At 53.5% G+C, this 27,224-nt stretch overlaps 1 protein-coding gene across 11 annotated transcripts in view; it reads right to left on the bottom strand.

The window, feature by feature from the left end:
• SRC (SRC proto-oncogene, non-receptor tyrosine kinase) overlaps nucleotides 1–27,036 on the bottom strand; it is a 45,584-nt gene extending 18,548 nt beyond the window's left edge. For 3 of the 11 annotated variants that reach the window (XM_084777234.1, XM_084777237.1, XM_084777239.1), the window contains exons 1-2: nucleotides 26,556–26,847; nucleotides 10,485–10,561 (exon numbers count right to left, since the gene is read on the bottom strand). The gene's annotated coding sequence lies outside the window, so the exon portion shown is untranslated. Of the gene's footprint in view, nucleotides 1–7,025; nucleotides 7,202–10,484; nucleotides 10,562–26,043; nucleotides 26,206–26,555; nucleotides 26,848–26,962 lie in introns of those variants that run through there. The other 8 variants (XM_084777235.1, XM_084777244.1, XM_084777238.1 and 5 more) reach the window with 7 other exon arrangements.
• Between the last annotated feature and the right edge of the window lie 188 nt (nucleotides 27,037–27,224).

The raw sequence follows: 27,224 nt of genomic DNA on the forward strand, positions 1-27,224 counted from the left end.
TACGTTACTTTTCTCATCAGGAAAGTGGGGTCACTCTCACCAGGGTTGGTGAAGGATCAAGATGACCCAGGCGCTGGGCTCTGTGCTATAGCATGACTGTTTTGTGCATATGTGTGCAGAGAGATATACAACAAGGCTTAGAGAAAGTTCTGGAAGAAAACCAAATCTTTGCAACATTTCATCCGACACAGGGTGTAGGACAGGAAAAGGAAAATCTCCTTTTTACTTTAGATCCTGCATCAGGTAACATCTGCAAGCTACTCTCTCATAATAACAATTATTTTTTTAAAGATTTATTTATTTATTACATATTACCTATACAGTGTTCAGCCTGCATGTACACCTGCAGGCCAGAAGAGGACATCAGATCCCATTGTGGATGGTTGTGAGCCACCATGTGGTTGCTGGGACTTGAACTCAGGACCTCTGGAAGAGCAGCCAGTGCTCTTAACCTCTGAGCCATCTCTCCAGCCCCAACAATTATTATCAACAGTGCTGGGCATGGAAACCGAGGTCTCGTACTCAAGCATCCCAGGACCACTAAGCACTTAAAAACATTCAAGAGTACCCACAAGCCCCCTGTGCTGTGAGGCCTAAGTGGCTGGCCCAGGGTCCACTGATCTGCTCTGGGGTATGGCCCCCACTGCCCAGGATGCCACACTCCTTTTCTAGGAGGTTCACAATAGTCCTTCTCCCCTGAAGACCTGCTCCCTCTTCTCGGGGTGAATGAGGCCAGGTGTGCCAGGGCTGTGACGAAGGCTCCGGCAGAGTGGGGCGCGGGCTTGCATCCATCTCACTGAATCTTGCCATGGTGCCCTCTGAGATGCCCACGTTTCAAACGGGCATGGGCTGGGGTGTGATTCAGCGGAGGACACTCAGCATCCGCACAAGCCGGTCCATCCCTAGCACCACAATCAAAACAAACGAACAGGTTTAAGCCAACACCTGGCACTAACAGTCCCGTGACAGGGAAGAATTGGTTTCTGATAAATTCTGCCTTACAGAGAGACCAAGGAGCAATGCCATAGGGGCTGGAGGGGCCCTGCATGCTCACCAGGGACTCTTGATTGTCCCTACAGCAGAGGTTCAGAAAAGCCACAGCCTGGCCCACAGCAGCAGAGGAAATAAAGGGTGTCAGATGTGCCTCTTGGCCCTGGCCACCACGTAGGTGTCCCCCTTGCTTAGGGCATCATTGGCATCAAAGGGTGATCACAGGCCTGGAGCTACAAGGCCAGGCAGGTGCCAGCTCAGCTTTCCTGAGGCACACAGACGAGGTGGGCCTAGTATAACCGTGCCCCTTGCTATGCCTTGTGCCTGAAGAGAACACTAGGTCACTGGGAACTGGAACACAGGCAACTGTGAGTCACCATGTGGGTGCTGAAAACTCATGCCAAGTCCTCTGTAAGACCGGCCAGTGCTCTTAACTACTGGGCCATCTTTCTAGGCCCAGGTTTGTTGTTGCTGCTGCCACTGCTGCTGCTGTTGCTGCTGCGCACTGGTTGTTTGATTGCATCTCTTGAGACAAAGTCTCTCCATACACCCCTGGCTGTCCTGGAACTTATCATTTAGACCAGGCTGGCCTCAAACTCACAGAGATCCTCCTCCTCTGCCTCCTGAGTGCTAGGATTAAAGGTGTGTGCCACCATGTCTAGCATAAGTAAATTTTTTTTTTAAAGATTTAAGTTTGAAAGAAAAAAATTCTTAGCCGGACGGTGGTCGCGCACGCCTTTAGTCCCAGCACTTGGGAGGCAGAAGCAGGTGGATCTCTGTTAGTTCGAGGCCAGCCTGGTCTACAGAAGCAAGTCCAGAACAACCAAGGCTACACAGAGAAACCCTGTCTCGAAACCCCCCTCCCAAAAAAGGACTTAAGTTTCTTTAGAAAAAGGAAAATAAATCAGTCCATATTAAAAAAAAAAAAAAACTCAAAATGCCAGGTGTGGTGGCACATGCCTTTAATCCCAGCACTCAGGAGGCAGATGCAGGTGGATTGCTATGAGTTCAAGGCCAGCCTGGTCTACAAGGTGAGTCCAGGACAGCCAAGGCTACACAGAGAGACCCTGTCTGGAAAAAAAAACAAAAAACAAAAAAAACCTCAAAACGTAGCCAGGCATGAAGGCACACACTTGTCAACCCCGTACTCAGGCGGCTGAGGTAAGAAGATGGGGAATTCAAGACCATCCTGTGCTACTAAAAGACCCTGTCTAAAGAAAAAAAGTCTGCCTGGCTTAATAAACAAATTTAAACTAGAAAAAAATATTTGCAACTCATGATAGACAAGAGTTTTTTCTTAATATACAAAGAGCTCACATAAGATAGGAAAAAAATAACCACAGACAGCTCATAAGAAAAGCAAACTGAGAGCCCCTTCCACACCACAAGACCCATGAGACAACAGCTAACCTAATCACCGGGCACCCAGCAACAGCAGAACCTAAGCTCGCCTCAAGGGTGCCTGGACCGGCCTCCAGGCCAGACCATATGCCATGCCATAAAACAGGGCTCAATAAATAGAAAAGAAATGAAATCACACGAAGTGTGTTCCCAGCCATGGCGAAGTGCCCATCAATAAAAGAAAGAGACTAGAGGACCTCACAGGTGAAAACCACCATGGAAGAAAACACCAAAATAATTAGAAAACGCTTAGCCCATAAAATAAAAACACAACACAGCAAGCCGGATGCAGTCCACATGGAACTTCAAGAGAGCATTGCGAAGCTGGGTGTGGTGGTACACGCCTTTACTCCCAGCACTTGAGAGACAGAGGCAGGTGGATCTCTGTGAGTTCAAGGCCAGCCTGGTCCACAAAGTGAGTTCAGGACAGCCAAGGCTACACAGAGAAACTCAGTCTCTAAAAGCAAAACAAAACAAAATAAAAAACAAAAACAAAATAAAAGTTCAACAATAAAACTCTACTAGCTACTGAACAAGAGAGAGAGAAGGCTCAGATTACTCAGCTTGGAATGAACGCAGTTTTCCAAAACCCTTAAAGAGCAGAGTGCGGAGAGTGTATCTGTAAGCCCTGCAACTAAGAGCAAGAGGAACGTGAGCTCAAGGGTAGCCTGAGCTATGTAATGAAAATCTAATAGAAGGGTAGGGAGACTCAGGCTTAAGCCTCGCCGTCAGGAAACAATTTGTGGAGTTCAAATCTCTTCCTTTACCATGTCAGCCCCAGGGATGGAACCCAGGTCATCAGGCTTAGCAGCAAGTGCCTTTATCTGCCAACCCATCTTGCTGGCCCTTAATCAGTAAGAGTGTGTGTGAGTGTGTGTGTGTGAGTGTGTGTGAGTGTGTGTGTGTGTGTGTGTGTGTGTGTGTGTGTGTGTGTGTGTGTACACGCACCTGCATGTATTCTTGGAAGCCAGAAGAAGGGGTCCGATCACCTGGAACTGGGGTCACAGATGGTCATATGGTTCCCAACAAGGGTATTAGAAGTCAAATTAAGTTCCTCTGGAAAAGTAGCCAGTATTACTAACCACTGATTCATCTCTCCAGGCCCTGCATTAGTCATTTGTAAACTTCCCATAAAAAGGCCCAGGCCCAGATAGCTTTACTGGTGAATTCCCTTGACCTTAATCAGTGACTAGAAGCCTTCAGGGGGGGATTGGGCCAGATACTCAGGGAGAGTGAGGGCCACCTCCCCATCAGGGTGCATCTCCAGTTCACTCCGTGACCCCAGTGCTCCCTGACACCAGAACTACAAAAAGACACCGTCTCACAATCTGGAGGTAAAAACTGTCCACAAACAACAAGCAAACTGACACATATGAACGAATCCGCGCCTGGCCAGGTGTCCCTTTATCCCAGGATACAAGTTTGGCTTCGTTTCTAAAAACCAGTGACTAACACACCCACCCATCCCCCAACTACAGAACAAGACCACACGATGACCTCAGCGTGTGGGGATGTAAACGCACGCACGCGGGAAAGACGCCTGCTATAACCTCACACCCTTTCACCACAAACACACACAAAAAAAGGAGTGGGCCATACCTGAGATTCCCAGCATTCGGAAGGCAGAGACAGAAAAATCACAAATTTTGAAGGAATCCTGGGCAACATACGTGAGGCTATAAAGAATGGGGGTGCAGGAGGAGGGAGATGGAATGGGCCAGCGGGGAGATCATCTAGAAAATCCACAGCTCACATGGTGCTAACGGCGACAGACAGACAGGAGCGCCCAGCTATCTCCGGAAGCGCTTCTGTTTAAACTGTACTTAGGGCTCCAGTCAGGGCAGCTGAAGAAGAAAGTAAAAGATAAAGCCTGCAGGCCGAGAAAGAAGGCGTCGAATTAGCTCAGCTTGCAGATGGCATTAATCACTTTGCTGGTTTTGTTTGTTTGTTTGTTTGTTTGTTTGTTTTCTTTTGAGACAGAGTCTCAGATAGCTCAGGATGGCTTTGAACTCCAAGGCTGGCTCTGAACTGATTCTCCTGCCTCTGCCTCCTAAATTCTGGGACTGCGAGCCTGTGCCACCATGCTGGGCCAACATGATCTCATAGTGAGAAAACTCTTAGGAACCAGTGAGTTGAGCAGGGTTGCACATTACAGGATCAACACGTGAAAACAGGGCTGGTGAGATAAACAGCTCAGTGGATAAAGGTGCCGACTGCCAAGCCCCACATCCTGAGTTCAATCCCCAGGACCCACGTGGTGGAAAGAGAGAACCAACTCCCAAAAGCTGTCCTCTGACCTCCACTTACATGCTCTGGCACATGCACACATGTGCACACACAAAATAAGATATGTGTAAACCCTTTTTTTTTAATGACAGGTCTGTTTCTTTCTTTCTTTCTTTTTTTTTTTAAGTATATTTATTTATTATGTATACAGTGTTTTGCCTGCACATACAACTGCACTCCAGAAGAGGGTGCCAGATCTTATTATAGATAGTCATGAGCTGTGGTTGCTGGGAATTGAACTCAGGACCTTTGGAAGAGCAGTCAGTGCTCTTAACCTCTGAGCCATCTCTCCAGCCCCTTGTAAACCCTTTTTAAACTGCGCTTGGAGTGTGGCTTAGTAGAATAGTGTTCATCAAACATGCAGAGGCGCCTTGGGTTTCATAACCCCGAACCACAAAACACACTAGCAACTAATAAACCAAAAATGAAAGTAAAGAAAAGACCATGCCATAACCAAAGAGTCTTGAGTAAAATCAACAAAAGAAAGGTAAGACATAAGCTCCGAAAAGCTGTGAACTTGCTGTAAGAAATTAAAGAGCTAATTAAAGGAAAGCCACCCCTGATCATAGGTCACAAGAGCTAGTACTGGTCAGGTGACAAGGCTTGCCTGGGGAGACACTATCAGCAAAACACTTGCCAACAGGCATGAAGACCTGAGTTTGAGCTCCAACATGCACCACCTATAAGCCCAGCTCTGTGAAACAGAGGTGGGCTGATCCCTGGGGCTCACTTGCAGCAGCCTAGCCTACTGGGAGAGCCCCAAGTCAGTGAGAGAACCTGTCTCCAAATGACAGGAAAGGCAACTAAGGAGCCTCTGCGCTACCATGCACACACTCATACGTGTGCGTGTCGCTCGATCAACTGAGATGACAGCCCTGCCAGAGTCCCAGGTGACTTCTCTACAAATCCTGACAGCCTGACTTTAAAATACATATGGAAAGTTGCTGGGTGGTGGTGGCGGCGGCGGCGGCGGCGGCGGCGGCGGCGGCGGCGGCGGCGGCGGCGCACGCCTTTAATCCCAGCACTCGGGAGGCAGAGGCAGGTGAATCTCTGAGTTCAAAGCCAGCCTGGTTTACAGAGTGAGTTCCAGGACACCCAGGGCCGCACAGAGAAACCCTATATCGGAAAAAAAATTTTTTTTAATTAAAAAAAAAAAAGTGTGTGTGTGTGTGTGTGTAAAGTCAAAACTTTCATTTGTCAAAACCATCCTGAAATGGAAAACACAAGTTGAGTTGAGGAGGAAATGGAAGACACTATCTGAGGTTATCACGACAGTGTGGACTGTGATATGCAGAGCCTTTACAGCCCAATGGAACACACAGTTGCAGGGCTGACATGATGGCTCAGCAGATAAGGCCATTGTTTGAGAAGCCCAAAGACCTGAGTTCAATCCAAAGTAGGAGAACCAACCCCAGAGAGCTGTTCTCTGAACTCCACATGTGCACCATGATGTGTACATGCACACGTACACACACCATGAACACACACACACACACACACACACACAACTAAGTAAATAATTAAAAATAAATAAATAAATACACCCTCGGAGTGAGATGACATTACCAGGCCACCAAGACAACTCAGTGGTGACAGCAGTCTTTCAACAAAGGCTGCTGGCACAACTGCGTGTCCACATGTAGCAAGAGAAGGCTTGACAGCTCCCTCCGACTAAACACAAAAACAGCTTGAAATGGATCACAAGCCCGAACCTAAGAGGCACATAAAAAGCACATATGAGGAAAGTTAAGCATGGTGGAACACACCTGCAATCCCAGGACTCTGTTAGTGGAAGCAAGGGGTATGAGGCTAGCCTAGGCTACATGAAACCTTGTCTCCAAGAAACAAAAACGCATAAGGAAGTATAGGCAAAAGACTCATGACCTTGGGCATAATGATTTCTCAGACAGGACACTCAGGACCCAAGCCACAGAAGGGAAAAAAAGCTCCTACTTATCCTAATTTATTTATTTATTTATTATGTATACAGATTTCATTATAGATGATTGTGAGCCACCATGTGGTCGCTGGGAATTGAACTCATGACCTTTGGAAGAGCAGTCAGTGCTCTTCCCCTCTGAGCCATCTCTCCAGCCCACTTATCCTAATTTAATCTTGATGTTCTTTCCAGAGGACACCCTTAAGAAAGAAAAGAGAGAAGCCAGGTGAGGTGTAGCAGGAATGGAATCCCAGCGTGTGAGAGGCCTGTGGGAAAGCCTATGAGAAATTATGTTGATTGCTTTATCTGGAGTGGGAGTGACACACAAACTGTGGGTGGCACTGTTCCCCGGCTGGGATCCTGGACTGTTTAAGTGGAGACTGGGAGCTGGGCAGCAGCCTTCGCTCACCCTCTCGGCCTCCTGACTGTGGATGCCATGTCATCAGCTGCCTCAGGCTCCTGCCACCTGGACTCTCCCGGCACGACGGACTGTGCTCTTGAACTATGAGCCAGAGCCCTTTCTCCCTTAGGTTGCTTTTGTCAGAATGTTTTGTCACAGCAACAGGAAAAGCGACTAAGACAACCCTGTCCCCCCCAAAAAAAGACAAGGGATTTATAACTAAATGATATAAGGAAACCTAGATCATCAAGATGGCGTTTGCTGCCAAGTCTGAGGTTTGAGTTCAAGTCCTAGGACTGGAACCACATGGCAGAAGGAGCAACGCAAGTCCCCAAAGCTGTCTTCTGTACCATGGACATTTGAACGGATGGACACACACACACACACACACACACACACACACACACACACACCACTGGGTTGTTATTTTTTAAGATTTATTTACTTATTATTATGTATACAGTGTTCTGCCTGCATGCACACCTGCACGGCAGGAGAGAGTATCAGATCACATTCTAGATGATTGTAAGCCATCATGTGGTTGCTGGGAATTGAACTCAGGACCATTTGGAAGAGCGGTCAGTGCTCTTAACCTCTGAGCCATCTCTCCAGTCCCCACATCACTGTTTAAAAAAAAAACAACCCAGAAAATTATAAGACTGGAAAGATGGCTCAGTGGTTAAGAGCACTTGCCATCCTCACAGAGGACCCCGGGTTCAGTTCCCGTCATCAGACAGCTCACACCCACCTCCAGTTCCAAAGAACTGACAACTTCTTCTAGCCTGGGAGGGAGCCTGTACTCACTCACACACACACACATACACAGGTAAACACATGTAAGTGAAAGTTAAAAAGAGATCCTGGGCTGGGGTCAAGGTGGCAGAGCAGCTGCCCGGCATGTGCGAGGGCCTAGGCATAAATCCCAGTGCTACAACTGGACAACAAAACAAACTGCAGTTTCAAAATGGACAAAGGACACAGACAGGCATTTCTCCCAAGAACCAACCTGCAGCCGACATGGACAGAAGAAGCTCATCGCCAGAACCCACCAGAAAAGGCAAGTCAGCCGTGTGAGATGCTGTGTCCCACCCACAGAACATCTGTCATCAGGAAGGCAGCCAGCACCAAGCGCTGTCGAGAACGCAGGGCACTTGGATCTTCCTCTACTGTGGTGGGCCACCGAGCGATGCAGCCACTTGGGAAAACAGTCTGGCCTTCCTTTCAAAGCTTCAACAGAGACTCAGCGTGCTATCCGGGAGTCCGCTCCCAGGTACACCTCAGCAGAAACCAAAAGACACAACCATGCACAACCCCACAGCACACAAGGGCAGCGTTCGCTGTGGCCCACCCACTAATGAACATTGTGAGTAGAATGCACACCAGCTGGATAAAACCGCAGGATGAACACCAGGCTCAGAGCTCGCTGCTGTGCCCACGGCCGCCCGAGTTCCATTTGGAGAGTCTAAGACTGCCTTTCTCCCTTGGCCTGGCACTCGGGCACTGGTGGGCATGCTCACTTCATCCCTATCCCCTGCAGCTGCCTGGCAGATGTGCATCACAGAGCCCCTCTGGATTCCTGACCTACTCGGGAAACCTACTCTCATCCTACTCTCCCTCCTCCTGACACCTGAGGTCTTCAGTTTGCCTGCTCTGCCGTTTTTTCTCTCAAACTCCAATATAAATTGCCCTTCCTCCCAGTTTCAAAATAAAATAACTCCATCAGAGGGTCATGGTAACTTCCTCATTCACCACAGCAGTATTCATACTAGCCGGGAAACAGCCCAAGTGCCCACCAACCAATGAATAAAGAAAGGGGGAAGGCTCTATAATTTGAACCAACATGAATGGAAGCAACATGGAGGACATGTGGGAAGTGAAGTATGCCAGGCGTCAAAATACAAGTCCCACCTGATCTTACACGTGGAGCCTCAAAACGTTGCTGTCAGGAACTGGAGAGATAGTTCAACAGTTAAGAGTATTTGCTGCTCTTGCAGAGGACCCAAGTTCAAGTTCCCACCATCCATACAATGGTGGCTCACAACCTGTAAGTAACTCCAGCTCCGGGAGAATGATGCCCTCTTCTGGCCAGCTTAGGTATCTGCACTCACATGCACATACACATATTTAAAACAAATTAAATGTTGACATCACGGACTGGAGAAATGGCACAGCAGTTAAGAGCACTGTCTGCTCTTCCAGAGGTTCTGAGTTTAATTCCCAGCACTCACATGGCATCCCACAACAGTCTATAACTATAGTCCTATGGGATCTGATGTCCTCTTCGGGCGTGCAGATATACACGCTGACAAAACACCCGTATACATAAAACAAATAAATAAATAAACCTCTTTTTTAATGTTGACATCATAGAAACCATGATAGAACAGTTTACCAGAGGCTGAGGAGGAAAGAGGAGGGATGAGATGGGGAAAGATTGATAGTGTGCAGGGTGCTCTAGTTGGACAGGATGAAGAGGTTCCTGTACGCCTGTCACCTGTCACTGAACAGTTGGACGCCAACAGGTAACAATACACTGAACATTTCAAAAAGCTACAAGAACTGATTCTGAATGTGAGGACACAGAAAAGGTGGAGTGTTTGAGGAAACAGGTTCACTCAGGTTTGGCCATTATAAAACACACCAGGGTTAAAGGGCTAAGGCTCTGGTTTAGTGTGGAGCAATTGGCTTGCAGGAGAGAGAAAAGGTTCCATCTCAGCACAGAATCAATCAACCGATCAATCAAGCGATCAATCACGTTACTGATAAACTCAATTTTTTATGTCAAGTTACAAATATTTTTTGAGATTTATTTATTTATGTGAGCATTTCTGTCTCGCATATATGCCTGTGTGCCATGTGCATGTCTTGTGCTCAAGGAGGGAATTACAGGGCATTGGGTCTCCTGAAATTAGAGTTACAGATGGTTTGTGCCATCGTGTGGGTGCTGGGAATTGAACCCAGGTCCTCTAGAAGAGCAGCCAGTGCTCATAACTGCTGAGCCATCTCTCTAGCACCTACATTTAGTGTGTGTGTGTGTGTGTGTGTGTGTGTGTGTGTGTGTGTGTGTGTGTGCGCGTGCCTGTGTGTACACGCACTTCTGCCACTGTCACCTAAAATTCAATGGCACCTCCAGTCTGGTAGGAGAGAGAGGAAGTAGTGCGCATACTTCCCCAAAAGACACTCTGCTAACATTATCCAAATCACAACGGCAGAGTTATATCACAAGTTCAAGACCAGACATAGCGAGCTGCAGGCTAGCCTAGGCAGCAATAAGTTGGAAGTCAGCCTAGGTTACACCGTCAGTTGAAGCTGAACCTGTGCTTTGTATTGAGTTAGAGGCCAGCCTGTGCTTTCTAGTGAATTGGGCTACCCAGCCAGTTGGAGGTTAGCCTAGGCTACATAGTTAGTTCATGGCCAGCCTAGACTACATGAGACCCCGCGTCAGAACCTGAGGTGCACCCAGCTTACCTGCCTTCGTTCAGATCCTGGCTCAGCCTGTCATGACGGCACAGGTCACTCAGCGCTCTCGGCCTCCGTAGTCTATCCTGCAGAAGGGTATTCGTCAGTGACTTCTCCACGTGGCTGCAGTGAGCCACATTCTCTGCCCATGCTCAGTGTTACTATGGACACCAGGTTACCCAGAACCTCAGTGTGAGGGGGCAGAGTGTGCTCCAGCAGCACAGACCATGCAAGCTTCCTGAAGAGGCAGCCCCCTGGGGGCAGCAGGGAGGAGCCGGTCCCCACAGTCTGGGGGGGCTGAGGGGGGGCATCTCTGGCGAAGGGAGTCTTTGAATCACCCATTCCTGAAAGGTCACCGGGAATAGGAAGCGACTACATGTCAGCTGGCTGCGGCCAAGGGACTGGACACACAAAGGAGGAACCACAGAGGGTGCTGTGACCAGCAGGGCTTCACCCCACCCCCACCCTGCAGATCAGGAGAGGGGCTGTTCAGAGTCACAGCCCTCTCAATCCTCCCTCCTCTCCCACAGCCCAGAGGGCAAACACTAGAAGCTGTCTAAATTGGGGGCTTTCGGAGGAGGGTGACTCCCGGGGACAGGCACCACGCTAAATAGTAAGTTCCATCCATCAGCCCAGGATGCTCCACCCCATCCCTGTGTGATTGGCTTCTTTCTGTAGATGAGACAGCTGGGGCACAGAGAGGGTCGGCTGTACCTACAGTCACACAGCAAACTAAAAGACAGCATTAGGGAAGAAGCATGAACTGCGTGGGATCGGCAGCATCCTACACCCCAGGGTCCATCCCACGTTAAGGCACCAGCAGGGCCAGTGTCTGGCATTGCTCATCCTCCCTTAGGCTGTTCTCAGCAGGGCCAGGAACACCTGCAACACCACTGAGCAATGAAAAAGTGTGTGTGTGTGTGTGTGTGTGTGTGTGTGTGTGTGTGTGTGTGTGTCTGCCAGGGAGGAATGCATGAGTAGGAGGTGGCAGGTAGATTGGGTACCAGCCCAGCCAGATCAGGGGACCATCACGCTTTGGGGGTGTCTTGCACAAGTCCTTAGGAACCTCCTTCATTGTCATGGTATCAATCTAGGGGGCAGCCTATAGGCTACCTTGGCAAAGGGCCTTCCTCTGACTGCCACTGCTAGCTCCCCAGCTCTCCCAGGCCCTGGTCACAGCCACAGCCAGGCAGCCAGGTCTATCTGTGGGGTTGACAGGAAATGTTCAAAGAAGCTAAGTCAGAGCCGGGGCCACCATCTCAGGGGTCACTGGTCCCAGCTGACCTCACTGGGAGCATCAAGCTCAGGGGCCAGCTCTTTTGTCCAAAGGGGCACAGAGACTATATAGAAAGAGGGGTGTACACTGCAGGCCCCAGGAGCCGAACTGCCACAGCTTCTCCTCCAGCACCCCAGCCAGAGTGGGCCCCCAGCCGACAGGTCCCAGCAGTGGCCACCTGTGGTGGGACAAAGGACTAGGGAAGGCATCACCCCCACGCCCATCTCACGGGACCTCACGGCATTGTTCTGGGGGCAGCTCCCTGTGGAGAGGCACCTGCCTCAACTCTGTCTTTAGTGTTACCGTGGGAACTGCCTGCTTACCTGGGTAGCCTTCCACAAGTGGCTTAGCAATGTGGAAAGGGCACAAGGCCAAGGAAGTAGGCACAGCAGCAGTGATGAGCGAGACCTACTTAAGTTAGCATCTATTGAAAACCTTCACAGGGACCCATGTAGCCCAGGCTGGCCTCGAACTCACTACGTAGCTGAGGATGACCTTGAAGGTCTGAGCTCCTTCCTTCATCTCCTAAATTCAGTTTCCACGGTGTTGGGGACCGAACCCAGGGCCTTGGGGAAGCATTCTACCACCCCAGCTCATCCCCAGCCTCTTGTATGGGGTCTCTAAAGCTAAGTAAGAGTCATGCTATACAGCACTGGCTAGCCTAGAACTCGGTATGTAGAGCCAGCTGACTTTGAACTCAGAAATGTGCCTGCCTCTGCCTTTCCTCCCAAGTACTGGACTTAAAGGCGTGTGCCACCCTGCCAGGCCTATGTGCCATTCTCAAGCCCATTTTACAGATGAGAAGATGCAGATGAGGCTAAGATCCCGTTCTGTGGCAGCTGATTTCTCTGACCAACCACCCTGCAGCTTTTCCCTCAGCAGGTCAAGGCAAGGCTCTCAGGGAAGAGCCTGTGGCTGGGCTGCAGCACACACGCAGCTCTAATGCAGATTCCTGGGCCAGACGGGAGCAGTGGGGCAAGGATAGACTCTCCTGTGGCTCACACCATCCCCATGGGGCTCTCAGCAGCCTCGACGTTTTACATCTGAAGACCGGGCCCTGGAGACTTCCTCATGACCAGGAAACCCTTCCTTTCCACACTGTCCCAGAAGGCAGCAAGGAGGGCGGGCAGGGACAGGTGTACATGGCTGGAGCCAATCCCAATTTTGTTGAGGAGTTGATAGCACAAGGCCTAAGGGACACCCCAAGATGGTCCGTTAATGAGTTCAGGGAGCTATCATCACTGTGTGACCCTAGGCAGGCCACATTCCATCTGGGCTTCAGCCAGTGTCCGGGCACAAAGCCCTTGACACGCTCAGGACGAGGGAGTGACCTCGGTGGGACTCTTACTCCAACCTCTCCAAGGTCAGCTGGGCAGCCCCTCCCTGCTGGCAGCAGGGGGCGGCTGGGCCCTGAGAGGGGCTGCCAGCCGGCCCCTGCCCACGGTGCCCGCTGTTCCCTGCCAACAGCTCTGGTTGCTTCTCGACTCTGGGAACATGGTGCCCCCTCCTCCCCGCCCACACCCAGGTGGCATCTCCCTTGGGGACATGGGTGGGCAGGAACACCAAGCGGCCAAGCCCCAGTGCAGGAGCAGTCCTAAACTGCCCCCCTCCACCGCCCCGCCCTCACCACCCTTAGCCCACAGGTGCTGTCCCCTTCCCTCTCTGTGAACTGAGGAGAACACTGACCATGGGGGGGGGGCAGTGGTCCAAACACTTAACCCTCCTGCCTCCTGCGGGCCTGCTGCTTGCTCCATCTCTCTCCACCCTGCCCCCTGCCCCCACTGCTTCACTCATGAACAATCCTCTAACTTTTGGCCCTTTGAGGAGGGGTGTTCCCTCCTCAGGGGCTGGTCATGCTCAGTTCCCAACCTCACCTAGGTAGAAAGAGGAATTCATGTTTATCTGGGCTAACAGAGCCGGGCCTTATCATGAGGATTAAGAGCTGAACCACTCAGTGTTCAAAAGCCAGCTCCAGCTGGGTGTGGTGGGTGGCGCACGCCTTTAATCCCAACACTCCGGAAGCCAAGACAGGTGGATCGCTGTGAGTTCGAGGCCAGCCTGGTTTACAAAGTGAGTCCAGGACAGCCAAGATAACATTGAGAACCCCTATCTCGAAAAACAAAAGCAAAAACAAAACAAAACCCAGCTCCAGCTGTTCCTTGCTGTGTGACCCAGGTGCGGTTTCTCTACCTCTCTGTGCCGGTTTCAGCCTACTTTGAAGAGAGGTCATGAGAACGAAGTAAGCTCCCATCTGTGCAGCCCTGAGAACAGCACCCGCCCGAGCCCAGAAGGCAGGCTCTGTGTCTGCTGTCATCAGAGCGGCTACTGTGTGCTGGCCACCTACTAAGCGCCAGGCCCTGAGCTCAGCACAGCAGAGAGGCTGGTCACGTGACCAGCATCAATCTCATCAGCAAACTGTAATAGGAGAGGGAGGAGGCCACTGGCAGGAAGGAACAGTGGTGGAGTACAGATTCTACGCAGAACTATGTACATTCTGAACGTGGGACAGTGAAGATCTACTTTAGCATGATGCGAGAGAGGGTAAGGGAGTGGGTAGGCGCCAGGGGCTCTGCTACTGCCCCTCGATACAGGAAAAAGATGGGTTTATTGCATAGTGAACTATGCCTGAGTACTCCAGTACCCAGTGCCTAAGTACTACAAACAGACAACCCTCTGCTCCTCATCAGCGGGCACTGCAGCCTCACCCCACAGCCCACCCCGGGGCACCTGGCTCCGCCCCTCAGGTCTTTTCCCTCCATGTTCCTCCTTCCCATGCCATTTCCCAGCCTCTTGCAGTTGCTCCAACACTCCACGCATGCTCCTGTCTCAGGGCCTTTGCGTTGGTGTTTCCTCCCTAGGTTCTATTCCTGAGCGTTGTAAGCCCACCCCACTCCCAGCGCCAGCCGGTCACGGCAGTGTGTACCCCTTCCTCGGCTGCCCTGCACAGCAGCAGCCCATCCAGTTCCTAGCTGGCATATTAAAACCCCCGCCTCCATTTTATGTAGGGTCCACAGCAATTAGCTCCCTCAAACAGACCATGCACACTGGTCCTTGTTTGCTGGTTTTCTGTCTGCCCTGCTGGTCAGCAAATACTGCAAAGGCAGAGGTTGTGTCCAGCTGGTTCTCTGATGTATCTCTAGCCCCCAGAACATCGTCCAGCACACAGAAGTGCCCAGAGCACATGGTTGGATGAATGGGTGGATGGATGGATGGATGGATGGATGGATGGATGGATGGACGGACGGACGGACGAACGGACGATAGGTGGATACATGGACAGATAGGAAAACGGATACATAGATGGGTGGATGAAACGACAGACAAGTAAGTGAATGGGTAGATATATGCATGGATGGGCCCCACTGAGGAACAGGCAGGTGGGTGATTAGCTAAGTAGGTGGGCAGATGGATGGATGGATGAATGGATGGATGGATGGATGGATGGACGATGGTAGGGTGGCAAGGTAGATAAGTGGATACAGAGGTGGGTGGACAAGTGGGTGGATGGGCAGTTAGGTAGATGGTTGGGCCCCAACTAGCGCCTCCCAGGAAGAAGAGGTAGCCTAGGCCAGAGGTCTACCCATGCCCAGGGGCTCAGCCCCATCCCCTGCTCTCCCTGGCCCATGTCCTGCATGAGTTCCCAACAGACTCCGACCACCCAACTTACATAGGCAATGTAAAATATAAAGCAACTCGAATCAGTCCCCAAGCCCCACCCAGCATAGGCCTGGGCCAGGAGCTGGGTGGGAGGTGGGGGAGGGTGTTTGCCAAGTGAGTAAGGAGTGATCCAGCAGTGAGAGAAGGGGGGGAGGGAATCCAAGAGCCACAGGCGTCAGAACATGCCTGGCCCTGCGCTCTCAGTACAAGCATGCTGGGGGCTGTCAAGCCTCAAACCGGCTCTGCCAGTGCCACTGGGCAGAGCGCCTGCAGGCTCCAGCTGGCCCTAGAGGGAGGGGTGTTTTTGGACCCAGGACCTTCAGCCTGGGAAGATACAAACTAAGCAAGTGAGAAACAGGGCTCACACCCACCACAAGCTCGGTACAGACAGACTGGTCCCTTGCTGCTCTCTTCTGAACCTCAGCCCCTGACCCGTACCATGGAGAGAACACTAAGATGTGTGCTAAGCCTGGTCATCCAAAGTGTCCACCCTGCAGCTCTCAGGCCACAGCGCCCCAGGCTAGCCATGAATGCAACCTAACACAAAGTTATAACTTACAAGATAACCCCACCCCCACCCCCATTTTGTTTTGGTTTTCCAACTCAAAAGAGTGCCTGGAGCACGGACCATATAGGTGACAATGTTACGTTGCAATGTCAAGAGGCTGGAAAGGCCTGTGAGGGAGGGCAAGGCCTGGAACTGCCTGAGCAGGGCAAGGAGAGCAGGGGCCCAGGGGCTAGGCAGTAAGTGACCTGGTTCAGAATGCCAACCTGTTCTGCCAGGCCCTTAGGAGGTCTCTTCTGCAAAGTGTGGTGCCCTTCTGGGTTGCTTCCCCATATGGAGAGAGGCTTTAGTTCTGATGCTAGGAACCCTCCACCCCAAGGTGCTAAGATATCTAAAAGAAGCCCCAGTCCTGCTAAGGCCAGCTGTGGAGGGGCAGGTCCTCACCCCTGCAATGACTGTGCTTCTCGGAATCCCTGGGAGGCAGAGCAAGGCGAGGCGAGGCTCCCACAGCAGGTCTGGAGTCAGGCATTTCCCATCCCAGAGGCAATACTGAAGCAGTGTCCATGTCCCAGACAGAAACGGGTAGACTGTTTGTTTGTTTGCTTGTTTATTTGGTTTTGTTTTTCGAGACAGGGTTTCTCTGTGTACCCCTAGCTGTCCTAGACTCACTTTGTAGACCAGGCTGGCCTCGAACTCACAGCGATCCACCTGCCTCTGCCTCCCGAGTGCTGGGATTAAAGGCGTGCGCCACCACAGTCCGGCTCAAAGGGGTAGACTTCAAAGTTGCTGGCTGGGATCTGAGGGCCAGGCTCTGTGTAAAGCCATAGGTCTCCTAGGCCTTGAGAGCCCAAACCTAGCCCTGCTCCACTATGTGATCCTGGCCATGGAGAAAGCCGTGCCCGGCCTCAGCTTCCTACCCTCGGTAGCCTAGCTCCAAACATTGTCAGTCCCAGCTCCAAACACTCCTGGACCCACTTCCCTTCCTTCTCTCACGCACTACCTAACTGGAGCAGAGATGCCAATCTGACTCCTTAACCCCTAATCCAAAGGCCCCAAGTCCCTCCTGTCAGTCACCACACCAGCTCTACCCTTCCCCCTCATTTCCCTATACAGGTCAATAGCTCCCCCTTCCCTGGAAACAGCCTGCTCCTGCCTCAGGACCCTTGCGCATGCTGCTTCTGCCTCAGGGCTGTGCACAGGCCATTTTCTTCTCGTTGCCCAGAGTTTCACTCCGCCTCGACTCCATACCTCCATGACTCGCTTCCTCACCGTCTCTGGGTAGTCAGGGCCCATGTCGCCTACTACAATAGGCATTTCGATGGCAGCATCCCAGCCAACTCCACTCTCATGCAGTCTCACTGCCAAAGTGACCTCTTCAGGGGAACTAAGAACCCCCTCAACCCTGCCTGAGGCCTGAACCTTCACTCTGACGTCAGAGACCTATGGATGACTACAGGACCACTTCTACTCACCCACAGCTGGTAGGTGTTGTATTAAAACCGGCATATAGGGCCGGAGAGACGGCTCAGAGGTTGAGAGCACTGTCGGCTCTTCCAAAGGTCCTGAGTTCAATTCCCAGCAACCACGCGGTGGCTCCCAGCCATCGACAATGAGATCTGGTGCTCTAGCTGGCAGGCAGAGCACTGTATAAATTAAATAAATAAATATCTCAAACAAAACAAAACAAAAACCTGGCGCATAGCTGGGACCGTTAAACACCTTCGGAACAGAGCAGACAATATGGCCGAATAACACAGGGCCCAGTTAAGGGGAAGGTGCCTGGCGTGGAAAGAGGGATGGAAGGAAGATGGACGAATGAGAAGATGAAGGGGGAAATGAAAGGATGAAGAGCGATGGAAGGATAGGTGTTAGGGACACCCACAGTAGGCTCCAGGTTTGCCTGGGATGCCCGGGCCCTTGAGAAGTGGTCGAAACAGAGAAGAGACACAGGCAGAGCAGCCAGGCCATGCAACCCACTGGGTTCCCACCCTTCGCCTCAGAAAGCTCCTTCTCCCGGGGGATGGAGTGCAGAGGAGGGGCAGACGGCCCTACTCCCCAGGGAGGGGGCTCCCAGGCTCCATCTGTCTCCCCACAAAGGGGCTTTGTCCTTGGAGCTAAGAGCCCAGGGTGCCCGGAAGCTGTCCCTTGGCAGCTCGGCAAGGCCGTGGCTCTGAGCCAGGTTCTCCCAGGGCTGTACAACATTGGACACAACCTCCCAGAGGACAGCCTCCCTTTCTGTGCGGGAGAAACTGAGGCCCAGGAAGGGAAAGTCACTTAGCCAAGCTCTCCCAGCTGGAATCAATACGAGGCTTCCAAGCCAGGCCTGTTGGGTCCCACAGTAGATAGCTGGCAGACCAGAAGGAGCTTAAAAGAGAGTGGACTGTGCCCTGGGAGGCTCTCCCAAAAGGAAGGAGGCAGTGGCCTGGACCAGAGCCCACACCAGGTGTCCGTGGAACACACCACAGGATCCCCCCCTCCACTTCCTGAGGGGCACTGGGTCCAAGAGACGCTGTAAGAGGGACTGTGGCAACCCTTCCTGCCCCCCGCCTTGGCTCTTGTTATTCCCAAACACCGCCATTCAGGACGGCTTCCTGGGCCACTGCAGCAAGGCCACCCTGCCCGAGCCAGGCATGACCCACAAAACTGGACACACCCATCTTCCCAGGGAACCGCCCTCTGCATAAGGTTATATGCACACACCTCAGCAAGTGCTGGGGTGTCCGCAGAGGGCACCAGGTCCAACCCCAGGTCCTGGTGCTCAGAAGGAGTACACACTGCATCAAGAGGTCCTGATCAGGCTCCTCCTCAGAAGGCTGGCCTCTGGCAGGAGCCTTGATCCCTATCTTGAACCCCAGGTCCGCCTCATCCTCTTCTGTCCTCAACCACCTATGCCTGCGCTGCTCCCGTCACTCTAAGACAACAGTCTGAGGGTGTAGGATGAACCAACCCCTTTCTCAGCACCTACACATGACCCATAGCTCCTCAGCCCCAGGCTATGAATGCTTGTACACATGCTCAAGCACACTCTCACACACACACACACACACACACACACACACACACACACACACGCATACGCACTCACTCACGCACACACACACACACAGGTATGCATGCACACACACACACACAGGTATGCACACACACACACACACACACACACACACGCACACTCCCTGGGGTCCCTGTCTTTAGCACGCCCTAACCCTTCTCTTCCTCACGATCTCTTGTTCACCCTTTAAGACCCAGGTGTCCTTCTGGGGCAATCCCTTGGCATTGGGAGGCTGCCATTATGCCTGTGGCACTGAGCTCACCGTAGAGCAACCATAGGGGGCTGTAACTGGCTACCCAGAGCACTGCTTCTAGTGAGGCCCAGTGCCCCCCCAAGATTGATCACGGTTGTCCTGTCCTCCAAAGTGCATCTCCCCTCAGAGGCCTGGAGCAGCTTCCGGTGCCCCACCCCACACCCCATCAAGTGTGCACCCCATCATCACTGGCTCAAACACCCATCAGCTGCTAATCATGGACCTGTGTAAGGAGCTCAGGGGCAGAGGCCCCCAGCAATGCCAAAGGCAGCAGAGGCCTGTTCTGGTCATGATGCCCTTGGATCTAAGGTGTGGGCAGAGTGGGTGGAGGGGGTTAGCTGCCTGCAAATAGCCAACTGGTAACCAAACCCACGTTGCTTCTAAAACTAGGGCACAGAATTGAAATGGGAACAGCAGAATTGTCCCCAAATAGAACAGTGGCTCATCTGGTTCCAGGCCTTGGGAACACCTGGAGGGGTGGGGGTAGGCGCAGGAGGCAAATCCTGCAGTGAGGCCATATTCAACCCACAAGGCCCTCCCCCCCCACCTCCCCCCTCTGTGGGTCTCAGGCTGACCCACCTTCAAGCCTTTGATCCCCCGCCATCCTCTGCAGGGGCAACTTCCCCTTCCTGCCCTACCACCTCCGACTACTGAGGGAAAACTTCCTAGAAGCCTAAGATATTTAAGGAGAGAGGGCTTGCCATCTTCCGGCCAGCCCAAGGAAAAAATGCTGCTGCGTCCTGATGGGGATGAGGCAAGCCATTTACTGGGGCACCCAGCAGAGGCAGGTAGAACAGGCCCGGCTTCAGGCTCTCTTGGAGACTGGGTACAGCTCAGAACAAAGTCCACAGGTACAGCAGGGCCACCTGGGCAGGAGATAAGGAATTGTGTCTCCTGCCACATCTTCTGGCCATCTGAGTGGCTTTATTCAGAAGGGTGGGTAGTTGGGCGTGATCTGCTTTCTCATGAATCCTTAGACGAAACAGCCCAGCTTCACCCCTTCAGTGCTGTGTGACCCTAGGCAGGTCACTTTACCTCTCTGATCCATCTAGGCACTCATCGAGACTCAGGAGAATGGGGGTGTCCCAGCTACCCAAGCAGGAAGAGTACCCCAAAGGAGCCCAAGCTAAGGCTAGTTTCCTCATCTGTCAAATGAAGGTGACCACTGGGTTCTGTCTCCCTCAAAGCCCTGCTGGGGTGCACAGGTGCCTTGTAAACTGTAAAGTGCTGCATCCTCGGGAGTGATAATTACCACACAGAGGCAGAGAAAACCAGCCTAGAGGCAGGACTTGCCACCTACAGACAGAGCTGGAGCCTTGAAAGATGGCAGAGAGTAAGGCGGAAGGACAGCAGGTGAGGGGGAGCCGGAGAGACTCTCTCGCTACCGGAAGGCTCGAGCAACAGTGGGGTACCTAGCCGGATGTGATGATAGCTCCAACTCTCAGAAAGCTGAGGCAGGAGGATCACTGCTGCCAGTCTGGGCTACCCAAAATGAGCTCCAGGGCAGTCTGGACTATATAGGTGTGTGTCACATGCACACCCCGAATAAAAGAACAGGGGGGGGACCCTCACAGGAATGGCCGACCTGCACAGGCAAAGGCAAACCAGCGGCTCAGAGCACCTGTGGGGTAACCCACCACAGAGACGCAACGGAGGAGTGGGCTGGGGCCAAGGAAGGAACGCTGTCTGGACAAGGAACATCTCCAGGAGCTGTGCAGCGCCGGGCCCTTCTCTGAGCCTCTGCTTGCCACCGTCGGAAACAAGGGAAGTGCAGCTTGTACCCAGGCCGTGTGGGCTTAGCATACGAAGCACCCACTGCCCAGATGGCAGATACCTCATAGGAAGGGCAGGGCCCCACACCTAGTAAGGGGGTCTTGGGCACCCCAGGTCATGGGATGGACATGTGATCAGGTCCTAGGAGGACAAGGAGAGGTGGGAGCTGGCTCGGAGTAGCTAGATGGAACTGGCAGGCTCCAATCAATGCTGTCGCTCCTAGGCGCACAGGACAAGGCAACCGCAAACCAAGGTGCCAGTGTCGAGGGTTCCCGGATCAATTTGCCTTTCCACCTCACCACAGAGTCACCTTCCCTCACAGCTTCAAAACACCGTGAATGGGCCCCGTGCCCAAGCACTGGACATATACTAGTATGACTGACAGTCGGGCCACCTTCTCGGAGCTCCGAAGACTGGGGAAATATTGAGACATAGAGCATTCATTGTCCTCACAATCAGATGCAGCCAAAAGGCCGCCATGCCAAGATCCAAACTCAGAGCCAGATGCCTTCCTAGGCCTCACTACTACCAGGAGATCATACACCTGGACCACCCAATACCCACCGCCCGCAGTTACACGGCCAGGAGGTCAGAGAACCTATGCTCTGCCTCAGAACGATGTGAGCCCCACTGGGGACACTCAGCTGTCCCCCAGACTCCCAGTCCCCCAGACTCACATCTCACTAGTCAAATGACTACAGCCCCTGCCCATCTTCCGCATAATAGGAATAAAAGCTCCATCCACTCCAGGACCCTGCCGTGGTCCAGCTCCAGAGAACGTAATGTGTGGACACTAGACAAACTCAGGTGGAGACCACCAGTTGGACACAGCGGCCTGAGAGAAGCAATCAGGCCCCAACAGGGCCACTCCAAGCTTGCTCCACCATATCCAGCCGGGCGTGGTGGTGCACGCCTTTAATCCCAGCACTCAGGAGGCAGAGGCAGGTGGATCGCTGTGAGTTCGAGGTCAGCCTGGTCTACAAAGTGAGTTCAGGACAGCCAAGACTACACAGAGAGACCTTGTCTCAGGAAAAATAAAATAAAGAAAAGACCCATATCATCCTGGCCAGCCCCTGCCCCACGCAACTCCAGTTAGGACCCTGTCTCAGGTTCTCAAAGAAAGATAAAGCTCCATCCTGAGGACACTGGGGACAGAACCGGAAGAAACATACCACGATTGTCCCATTTCTTCTCGCTTCTGGCTTCTCCTTTCTAGAACTCGTTTGAGTAGTCCTAGGAGGAAGTCATCTGCCCAAAGTCCTATGGCAAGGGAGTGAAGAGACAGGAGTTCTCTGGCTTCCTGCTCTGGGATCCTCCCTAATTGCCTAGCCTTCTAGTGAGGACACCTGGCAGTGCTGTGGTCACAGGCAGGCTGACTGACTGGTGGGGACCGTCCTACATCAAAAAAGACATTAGCATTTTCTTCCTAACATGGCCAATCTGTCCTTCACTTCCCCATAGTGAAGAGAAGGTCTGGATAGATCAGGAATGACAAACTCAGAGCACACAGACGATGCTTCCTAAGCGTCCGTCCAGAGCAGACATTACTAATCTATCACAGCACTGTTTCCCATGAAGCAAACATTGGACCTCAGAACGCGTCTCCACACAGTACTTCAGCTTGTGAGACTGGAGTCAGGACTTCTTGCCTGAGCCAGAAAATGGAAAATATATATAATGTACCCTGAACGTCAGTAGATTAAGCTACTGGGGTTACCATAGCAAAGAGGCTGTGATTTGACTCAGGGCTTACCAATGGAATGAGGCCTTGAACAACAGCCCGCCCCCCCCCCCCCCCGCAAGAGTGGCGAGGCAGCTCCAATGAGGGCTTGTGGGATCTCAGCCTCTCCTGGCTTTGTCACAGAGCAAGGGCCAACTGCTGGCAGAGACAAGCCCTCAGCCCCTAGCTGGCTCTGCCCTGCTCACACTTATTAAGTCATGAATGTGTTAGGTCCCCCATGGCCATGCAAAGGACATGCAAGTCACCTGGCCCACTTCACGGATGACCTCTCCCCAGACATCTAGAGAGTTGCTCCCCCAGGGAGATGAGGAATGCACAGGAGGCATGAGGGGCTGTGAAGTCTGAAGGGTCACAGAGAGGCAGGGAGACCTCACACTGAGAGGTTCACAGGTGGGGTCTCCACACAGGGTCTCTGCAGGGCTCTGAGACTCAGTAGCACTAAATTCTAACTGTGGAGTTCAGTGCCCTACAGCCCATCCACGATTGTCACCTGGGAAACCCTAGGCAAGGGGCCTTTTCTCTTTAGGAGGTCTTACAGTTTACATCCACAAAGCCAGACCATCTTCTCTTGCGCACAGCTTTCTGTCACAGAGAGGGCAGGGCTCACGGCCACCCAGCACGCTGATGTCTTTTACTATCAACATCCTTTTCCAGGCAAGTCCTGCCCAAACTGGAACCTTCAGACCCATGCCAACACCCACTGGAGGCCATGGCCACACGGATGGCAAGGCTGAACGCACAGATACCAACGGACTGCCCAATGCCGCATCCGCATACAGAGAGTTCCCTCCTCTGTAAAATAACTAATGCCCGGTACAGGGCCTTCCTTAACCCTAGCTGGAAACAGAGAGAGACGCTTGGTCCTCTTTCTAATAAAGAAGCCAAGTCTCAGAAAGATACAGCGAAGGACCCAAAGACGTACGGCAAATGGGGCGGTCAGCGGTCAACGGTCAGCAGCCAGAACTTGAACGCTAGCCTAGCAGACACGCAAGCATGACCTCCAGTCTCCTGACTGACCACTCTTGCTCTCCAGCTCACTCCCAGGCTTTTCCCCCCTAACCCTGCACCACTGCGCTTCCTGATCTTGGGCTCTTACTGCCTCTGACTTTCTGGGTTGAACTCCTACAGCACCTCAAAACCTAGCTTCATACCTGGCCTCCTCTCCTCCATGAGACCTGATCAGGCCCCCGACAGAATATGGGAATCCAGACTACAATCCATTCCACTAGCTCTGTGCCTTGGTCTCCAGCTTAATCTGGTTCTTATGGGGGGGGGGGGCATCCATCAGCTCCCTGTGTAAAAATGGAGGACATGACCTTCCTCGAGGCTTCTGGGCCCCCCCGACACAGAGACCAGCCCTACTGATAGCAGGCCCTGTTGGATCGTCCTCTCTCGTAGCTCTCCCCTTGTTTTTCCACAACAGCCATACACCCCCACCTCAGGGCCTTTGCACCTAACACCTCCCTGTGCCTGGCACACCTTTCCCTAGCTTCATGCCCAGGCACCGCCCACACCCTCCCTTCAGGATTCCTCTGTTCCTCAGGCCTTGCCCCTTATCACAGCCATGATTATATATTCATTTATCTGGTCACTTCCTTGCTCCTTGGCTCAGCCTCCATGCTCAGAGCTTCTAGAAGCCAAGGACCTGTTCACAGTTTCCCAGCAAGTCCCCAGGCAGATGACCTTCTGAGCAGTGAGGAAGAACACTGGTCCAGCTGCATTCTTGGCTGGCCGGACACTGCTTCCCCCCTCCCCCCCCCCCAGCTCAGGCCCCTCCTTCAGGAAGCTGTCTGCTCCACCTCCCCGCAAAGCTGCTCAACAAAGTTCCCAGGCCCCGGTGCATAGTAAGTGCTCAATGCACGATTAAAGTCTGCAGAAGACCGAATGGACAGCAAGGACAAAAAAAATCATTTCACCATGTCCTCCCAAGATCCTGGGGCTTAGAGAACCGAGACGTGCCCCGTGCCCACCCCACCCCCTCAGATGACAACCACAGAAGAAGTCCGAGGAGGAGCCAGTCTACGTGCTGAAGGCTGGGGACGGGGAGGGAAGGACACAACAGGGGACAGGAGAAGATGGAGTGGGAGAGACAGGGTTGACCTAAGGCTGGAAGAACAAGCATAAACATGAGACTGGGGATGGGGGAGGGGGGTTCCTTGAACTCATCCTTAGTGTGTACCCCAGGATGCAGGTAGGTCAGCAGCTGAGAGGTGGTGACACACCATAAGTCATTTCCCCTTGTGGAAAGTCTGCCTCACTGGGGCACACCCCCCCATCTCCAGCAGGGCCTTATGGCTCTGCCAGGTTGGGAACATATGGAGGGAGCCTTCTCCCAACAATGCCTTGTGCCTGACCCCAAACCACACTGTCACCACAGGTTAAAGGGCAGCCAGACAGCTCCTCAGAAGTCTAGGCCCCAGTTCGTCCCCAGGAGGAGTTCAGTGGGCATCAGCAGCCCTGGTCATTACCTCTTCATATTCTTTACTGATTTATCTGTCCGTCCTGGAATGCTGCGGCTAGCACCAGGGCCTTGGGTAGGCTAAGCCAGTGGCTCTACCACCGAGTTCCCTCACAACCCCAATGATCAATCCCTCTCTGACAGGACTGAGGCCAAAGGGGATCCAGAGCTGACTATATCCACACAGCTGTGGGCCGCTGGAGGATGCTCTGTTATCTCTTTCTGGAGGGACTCCTAGGGTACCCTCGGAGGCACAGAGTTACCCTATTCTGCAGTTGGTCAGATGTGCCACAGGCACCCCAGCCATCTTGTGCAGGCTCCAGGGTGGCACTTACTTACTGAGCCCCCCCCCCCGCCCCCATCCATATATGCCAAGTCCTGAGCTGCCCAAGTGCAGTCACCTGAGGAACCCTGCTGCTGCTGGTGCGAGGCGTTCAAAGGGCTGCTCCTGGCTCAGATCCCTCAGCAACACAAGAAACCTTAGATGCCTGGACCCCAGAGGCTTAGGAAGAGACCCTCCCCTCCCACCATCCCCACCCCCTTGCCCACCTTAATAACTGAATCTGACCTCCATCCAGGTGATCCCGACACCACTGCCTTTATTGGGCAGTCTGTGAGGCTGGGAAGACCTTGTTCAGGGGCCCATCAGATTCACACGCCTCTGTCCACTTTTCTAATCTGAATGCCCCAGAAGTTTAAGGGATACCCGGGCTGAGTCCCCTCTGTTCAACTCCACCATTCAACCAGCCCAGCTGTCCTGGCCAGGCCCACCTATCACTGAGGGGGACCTTGGCTCAGAGTTGTCCCCAAGACACACAGCAAGTGGTGGTCCTATAAGAGGGCACAAACTCACCTCCAGTACCTGCCCGGGTGGGCAAGCGGACCTGGTGAAACCCCAAAACTTTTGCCAACTTCTGAGCCAGCCGGTTGCTGGGCCTGTGCAGGGGCGAGGCTGGGGGCTGGGGGGGCTGAGGACAGGGTGGCCCAGTCTCTTCCAGGGCGGCAGCACCAGGCCCTACCCGAGGCCCCAGTGAAACTCAAGGTGGTCTTGTGCCACCCCCCCCACACACACAAGGCGTCCCTTCCCCGGTGCCCACCCCACCCCCACCGCCCACTCAGGGCCGGGGGCGCCGGGCCCGGCAGCCGCAATCGCGGGCGGGCCGCGTTTTCAGATGTGGCCTAGCCAAGCCGGGGATTCCGCTGCCGAGGGTCCCTGCGCTCCGGTGCCCCCCCCCCGCGCCCCGCCCGGCCTCCCCCACGCTTCCCAACAAAAGGCCGAGGCGGGCAGGTCGAGGGCCGCGGCAGGGAGCAGGCAGGGCGGGAGCCCGCAGCGGGGCGCGGGGCCGGCGGGGCGGGGGCGCTCACCTGCGCGGCGGCGACGGGGCTCCGGATGCGCCCGGGCGGACCCCAGCGGGGCGCACGGCGCTGGCGGGCGGCGGCCTAGCCGCTCCGGCGGGGCGGCCCGGTGGATTCCGGGCCGGGAGAGACAGACCGAGAGAAAGGGAGGAGGCGGTGGCGGCGGCAGCGGCGAGGGGGAGGGAGCGCGCGGGAGGAGGGGCCGCGGCCGCTGAGAGCCGGAGAAAGGAGGAAGCGCGGACCCGGGCCCCGCCGGCGACCCGGGGGACCTGCTGCGTGAGCCGGGCCCGCGCCTCCCGCACCCAGCCCCCTCCCCGCAGCTCCGCCCGCGGAGGCGCCCTCCACGCCACGCGCCCTGCTCCGCCGCCAGGGACCACGTTAGGATCCCACCCTAGCTACCTGAGCTACGCACGCACCGGTGGCTAGCACTATCCTCCAGACCGCAGAAACTGAGGCAACTCGCCACACCAACCTTGACCTGCGTGTCTTTAACGGGAGACTGGGACCGGAGGGACAGGGACAGAGTGAGGAGGAGAGGCAGCATTATAAAAATGTATCAAGAGGCGAAACAGTGGCTCATTATGTGGCCCAGGCTGGCCTTGAACTTGCGAGAACCTCCAGCATCTGCCTATGGGAGGCAGGGAGTCTGAGCATCTGGCAAAGCCTAAATTCACTTTC

Source organism: Acomys minous (assembly GCF_964271855.1).
Source record: "Acomys minous genome assembly, chromosome: 3".
Taxonomy (NCBI): Eukaryota; Metazoa; Chordata; class Mammalia; order Rodentia; family Muridae; genus Acomys; species Acomys minous.